This window comes from Podarcis filfolensis (assembly GCF_964270895.1).
Source record: "Podarcis filfolensis genome assembly, chromosome: 2".
Lineage (NCBI taxonomy): Eukaryota > Metazoa > Chordata > Lepidosauria > Squamata > Lacertidae > Podarcis > Podarcis filfolensis.
In genome coordinates, this window is record NC_139605.1 from 117,589,831 (window position 1) to 117,595,954 (window position 6,124).

Here is a 6,124-nt window from a genome sequence, read left to right on the forward strand (position 1 = left end):
TGAGGGACAGGTCTGGTCAGGTTGCTTTGAGCACAGAGCTATCCTGTTGTCTATGGGTGGAATCCAAAATAAGCTTTCGTCCAGACCCAGTACCAACACTGAATGCACACCCAGTGGACCACACAAGCTCTTGTCAAGGCACCAAGGGCTCTGCCACACAAAGAGCTCCTTTTTCAAATGTGTACACTAGGATTTGAAACCAACTTCCAAGAATGTCACAAGAGGGGATGTCGCCGCACTTTGAATAGGGGAAGAGGAGCAATAAATAACATGCTCTGCACATATCTACAAATTTCCAAAGAAATAAACTAGGAGGAGGGAGTAGCAAAATGATAAGCAACTGCAAGTGTGACCCTACGCAGCTAGGTTCAGGTGGTCATGTTGGAGCCAGTGTGGTGTAGTGGTTAAGAACGGTAGTCTTGTAATCTGGTGAACCGGGTTCGCTTCCCCGCTCCTCCCACATGCAGCTGCTGGGTGACCTTCGGCTAGTCACACTTCTTTGAAGTCTCTCAGCCCCACTCACCTCACAGAGTGTTTGTTGTGGGGGAGGAAGGGAAAGGAGATTGTTAGCCGCTTTGAGACTCCTTCGGGTAGTGATAAAGCGGGATATCAAATCCAAACTCTTCTTCTTCTTCTTCTTGGTTTAAGAAGCTGAGATAGCCTTATGCATGCACCCACAGCACCTACTCTCCTCCCTCTTCCAGGATTTAAAAGCAACATCAAACCATGGTTTAAGATCCCGGTTTGTTCCAAAGGAGGTAACCATGCCTCAAGAGGAGGTTACTGTTAATTGGAGACTTAGGGATGCATGGGTAGGCAACAAGGCTCACTTATCTCTCAGCCCATTTGCCTGAGCCCAGTCAGTGTGTTTTGCTGCACTATAAACCAATTAAGTCATTCAGATAACAAGACACAGCTTCTAAGCGACAACATCGGATCGCCCTGTCACCATACTCCAGAGAACAGGTTAATCACATAGGTTAAATAACGTTTGTGAGCTGAACCTACAACTGAGATCAGAGGACAATCAAGCCCACGGTCTTATTGCAACTAGTTTAAGCGTGCACTGCTTAGGAAACCAGCTGGACAAGGGCATGGGAGCACAGAGTTCAAACCCCTGCTCAGTCACAAAGCCCACCAGGTAAAACATGGGCCAGCTGCTCTCTCTCAGCCTAACCTAAGGGAGCTGTGATTGAAGAAAAAAAAAGAGAGAGAGAAGGGAGAACCATACACACCCTTTCTTGAGAGCTTTGGAAGAAAGGCGGGAATGAATCTTGATTTTGTGTTCCATTAGTAATAATTTTATTGATAACTATATTGCATTTAGAGAGATTTTTCTGGTTAACCCATCTACAATTTTTTCCTCAATATTTATTTTTAATTGCATCATGTCTGTTGGCCTGATGCTTCTTCTCTATTTCAGGGGGGTTCAAAGGTCAGACATATTTTTAATAGGGTTAACTTGTCTTTAGTCCTTTTTCAGAGTTTAAAATTCCCCAGGTGCCAGGCACATTTTGCGACTGGCACAGATCCAACTGCGACCATGTGGAGATTTATGGATGGCAGGGTGGCAACTGACATCTCCATCTGGCTGGCTCCTCCAGCTTTCATAAGCAGGTCAGCAGAAGAGCTTATTTATTGCATTTATATCCCATCTTTTCCTTAAGGACGACATGGTTCACCTCAATCAATCAATCAATCCCTACAATGACCCTGTGAGGTAGATTAAGAGGCTGTGACTGGCCCAAGGTCACCCAGTCAGCTTCATGACTGAGTGGGGATTTGAACCCTGATCTCCCAGGTTCTAGTCTGACCCTCTAACCACTATACCACACTGGCTTCTCAGAGTGCTTCTGCTATGGTGGAACTATATAAATTAAGTAGCTAAATAAATATGGGGAAAGCAAAATCTCACTTAGATAAGGATCTGCTGTATTTTCCTTGAAGCTTGAATTTGTTTTATTCTGGGTTGTTTTATTTAATGTTTTAATGTGTTATAAACAGCTTTGAGATTTTCCCCCTTTATAATATAAAATGACATAGACATGAAATTAATAATAATAATAGTAATAATGTTTCAGGGAGGGAAAATGGCACATAGGCATTACATTGTGGTGACCATAATTTAGGATTAAGATGCCATTTGGCAATTAACTTATATATCTTTGTTTCCAACACTGTTTGCACTCCTTGAACTAGTCAGAATCAGCCTGTTCTGTAACTGAGGATGACAGACAACTCAGACCATTCATTTGGCAGCAATGGAACGTGCTGTGGAATAAATAAGGAGCAGATTATTGCTCATCCATGTAAAAAGTGACTTTTTGCTTTATTTCATACCACTGGGGTAAGAATACTATGTTTGAATCTGCTCTCAAGTCCAGATATGCTATATGAGAGTTTTGTTTTTAGCAAGTGTGAAATGCACCATCCTAAACTATTACAGAAGAATTCTGGCTCAGTTATGTTTCTTTGTGGCCTCTTCTATGTTCTCACCATAATTCAGACTTTTCATACATCAGACTCTGAAAGATAACCTTCTTGAAAAGTCATTATGACATCACTTGTTCTGAGGCAAAGAAGACACGTCTTTGGTTAAACTCCAAGGCAAGCTGCTCCTTCATCTACTCTAGGACCATTTTACTGGGCCTAACATCACCTTCCAAACTATCACATAATCATTCTCATGTATCCTCTTATGAACTCTATCACCATGCTTCAGCAGGTTACACAGGGCAAATACACAGAATAGGCAAGTGTCCAACTCTAAAAAGCAGGAGTATAGACACACATGGAATTAAAATCACTTATTGTTACTATAAGCCCGACATCTTGAAGAGTTACTTGAACACAGTACAGTGGTAGCTTGGAATTTGAATGGAATCAGTTCCGGAAGTCCGTTCAACTTCCAAAACGTTTGGAAACCAAGGTGCGGCTTAGGATTGACTGCAGGAAGCTCTTGCAGTCAACCAGAAGCCGTGGAAGCCCCATCGGACGTTTGGCTTCCAAAGAACGTTCGCAAACCGGAACACTTACTTCCGGGTTTGCGGCATTCGGGAGCCGAGGTACGACTGTACAGTATTTTACTAATTCAAAATCAGCAGTACGTATGGTTGACTTTTTCGGGACATCAACATGAGGATTTGGAGGCAGACGCTTGAGCTATTATATACCAGCTTTTCCTAACTTGGTGGGTTCCATATGCTGTTGGACAACATTTCCCATCATCCCAGACCAATGGCTTGGCTATGCTGGCTACAGTTGATGGAGTGCAATATCTGGAGGGCACGAGGTTGATGATGGTTGTATTATGCCCACAGGGCTTATTAGGTTGTTGTCACTGGCAATCAGGGAATCAGTTCCCTGGCAAATGTATTTATGCACAAGCGTGGCAGGAAAACCCTCCCAGAGTTCTCTACCCACAACTGAACACTCATAATGTGGGAGGTGAGGAGGGGGAAATTTTCTCACTTCATGCCATGTATGAGAAATACCACCACTGCCCCTCCCTCAAGTTCTCCATCACTTCATGCAGGGCTGAGCAATTTTCAAACTTTGTGGAGCCCTATACAGAAGTCTATGCTTTTGGTTGAATATACCATTGGCTTTCATGCAATGTCTCATGACTGGGCTGTGTTTTGTATTGCCAATAACTTTGGGGAACCTTAATCATGAGCCTATTTCAATCTACCTTTACGCACTTGGCTCCAACACATTTAATGACAAGCTGAGGTAAGAGGCCACTGTGTTTTCCAGGCTTAACGAAATGACTCTTCAAGATATTAAGATTTTCCTCACACCCCCAGCTCCATTTCAGAAAGGAAGATTTCATCAAAATACAAACCTCATCAAAATACACACAGAAGAATCTATCCAGTGCAGCATTCCAGTGAAAGGGGGCAGCTGACCTTTAATGTATCACATTGAAAGAGGGGGAGGAAACAACTCAGGAAGTGCCAGCAACTCAGTAAGACAATGCCATTCCATTTCTCATGACCTTCACTCTTGCTAAAAATAACTAATAGGGTATCGCACATCTGACCCCATAGCTTGGTCATGGGGAGGTGGACGATCTAAGGCGGGGAAAGAGAGACTTTCCAGAACCTTCTAAAGAAAAGGATTACAAGAGCCTTCAAATGCTGGGAAGAAAAGTAATACACATTGTATTCAGGAATTGCCTGGGATTCAACTGACGTTAAAACACTTGATCTTCAAGGCCAAACTTCCATTATACTGTTCTTAATATTAAACTTCTAAAAGCATATGAGCCCACCTTGACTCTGACAAACCATTTCTAATGTAATCTCAAGAATAAAAGATCACTGCCTGACATGTCCGAAACATCACTCTGAACTCCATCAATGAAGCAGAAAGAGTCCCCCATGAATGTCATATTCTTATCTCATCCAGTAAGCCCATATAACATTTCCCCGTTCTAGGCCACAAAACCAAGAACAGCATATATATCCATCTTTGATTGAATAGCCATGAAGCTAATCTCTCTAAGAAGCATCACATGAAGGCCCCAAAGATTCTCTAGTCGCATATCCGCAAGCCCCACCTCAAACCAATGGTACAATACCTTAGATTAAGTCCTTACTCTACACCACAAAAGGTCTCAATGCCATAAGGAAGAACAAAATACTTATTTTCAGAAGCACCTGCCCTTTTCAATCAGCCCAGCTTGGGTGTGCATTAGCATAGCTGCTGTACCAAGAGATAGTTGCTGAGTTCTTCTTGAGATAGATGAACATCTACCAAAGCAGCAACTAGAGGCAAGACACCTGTGTGGGAGGAGGGGGGGGCTATTGAGGTAAACTTGAAATAAGTTGAATTCTTTAGCAATTTCAAAGATAATATTAATGCAGCTCAGGATAATAGACACAACGGCTCTCTCTTTGTCTCACATGCATTAAAAGGCATCTTTTAAGATGTGATTATGGCGGGGAGGGAGGGGCGAGACAGAGGGAAAGGAGCAACCTGCTGCATCATTTGGGGGGGGGGGGGCGGAGAGCATGCAAGGTTCAGGAGCAGGGCCTAGTTCAACCCAGCTGGGTAGGTAAGCCCTGCATCCCCCCAAAAGTGGAAGTCCACCCCCCAGCCCTGCAATGTGAAAAAAAAGAGAGTTAAAAGACAATAATCACTTCTTCATGAAGTAGCCTTTAGCCTCAGGGAGGGAGGGACTGAAAAGGGATGGGGAAGGAGATGATAAGGAAGAGGGGATGATAAAGGGGTTCTCCCCCCCCCCTTTCTGAAATCTCAAGCAACTACAAAATAATCTAAGTAGGGAGAATAAGGCTGAGGGACCTCCCCTCATCTGAAGAAGCGAGTAAAATCCATTGCCTTCAAACCAGATATACAGAATAATTATGGTCCTGGGATGCTATAATTATAATTAAGGAACTGCAGAAATAATCTAAGTAGGGAGAATAAGGCTGAGGGAGCTCCCCTCAAGAAATGAGCGAAATCTACTGCCTTCAAACCAGATATACATATATATAGATAGATATATAGATATGCAGGTATCTGCATACAGTATAGAGATCATTATGGTCTGGGATGCTCTATATATATGAAGGGAGGATGAAGAGGCTTCTGACCTCCCTCTGGTCCCTTCAGCCTCCTTTCTCTGCCCCCCCGCGCCCCCCCCGGGCCCGGCGGCCCCTCACTCACCGGGTGGGGGCTCCTCCTCCTCCCTCCCGCCGGTCCCTCCTCCCCTCCCTCCGCACAGGCCGGGGCTGCAGGGCGAAGCTCCCCCAGGGTCCGGGGGGGACGGGAGTCAAGCAGCGGCGCCGTGCTTCGGGAGGGGAGGGAGAGGGAAGCCGGTGGGGGCGGCGGCGGTGGGGGCGGCTCTGGCAGGCGACAGCCCCGGGCGGCGAGGACCACCGGCCTCCTCGGCTCCGGCTCGGCGATAACAATAGGGCTGCCGGCGCAGCGCCTCCCTTTATATAGCACGCGCCACGTGACGCGCCTCCTCGGCGCGGGTTTTTTTTCCCCCCTCCCTCCCTCACAAACGCGTGGGGCGGGCCGCGGGGCAGCATGGGAAATGTAGGCGCTTCCGGAGAGGCGCCTGGCACGTCTTTTCCTCAGGAGGCGGGGGAGCAGAAAGAAAGAAACACTCTCT

At 45.5% G+C, this 6,124-nt stretch overlaps 1 protein-coding gene across 1 annotated transcript in view; it reads right to left on the reverse strand.

Moving 5' to 3' along the window:
* The window catches only part of CSRNP2 (cysteine and serine rich nuclear protein 2), a 40,074-nt gene extending 34,152 nt beyond the window's left edge, over nucleotides 1–5,922 (reverse strand). Inside the window, exon 1 of the mRNA XM_083599286.1 lies at nucleotides 5,674–5,922. The gene's annotated coding sequence lies outside the window, so the exon portion shown is untranslated. The remainder of the gene's footprint in view (nucleotides 1–5,673) is intronic.
* Nucleotides 5,923–6,124: the final 202 nt, after the last annotated feature.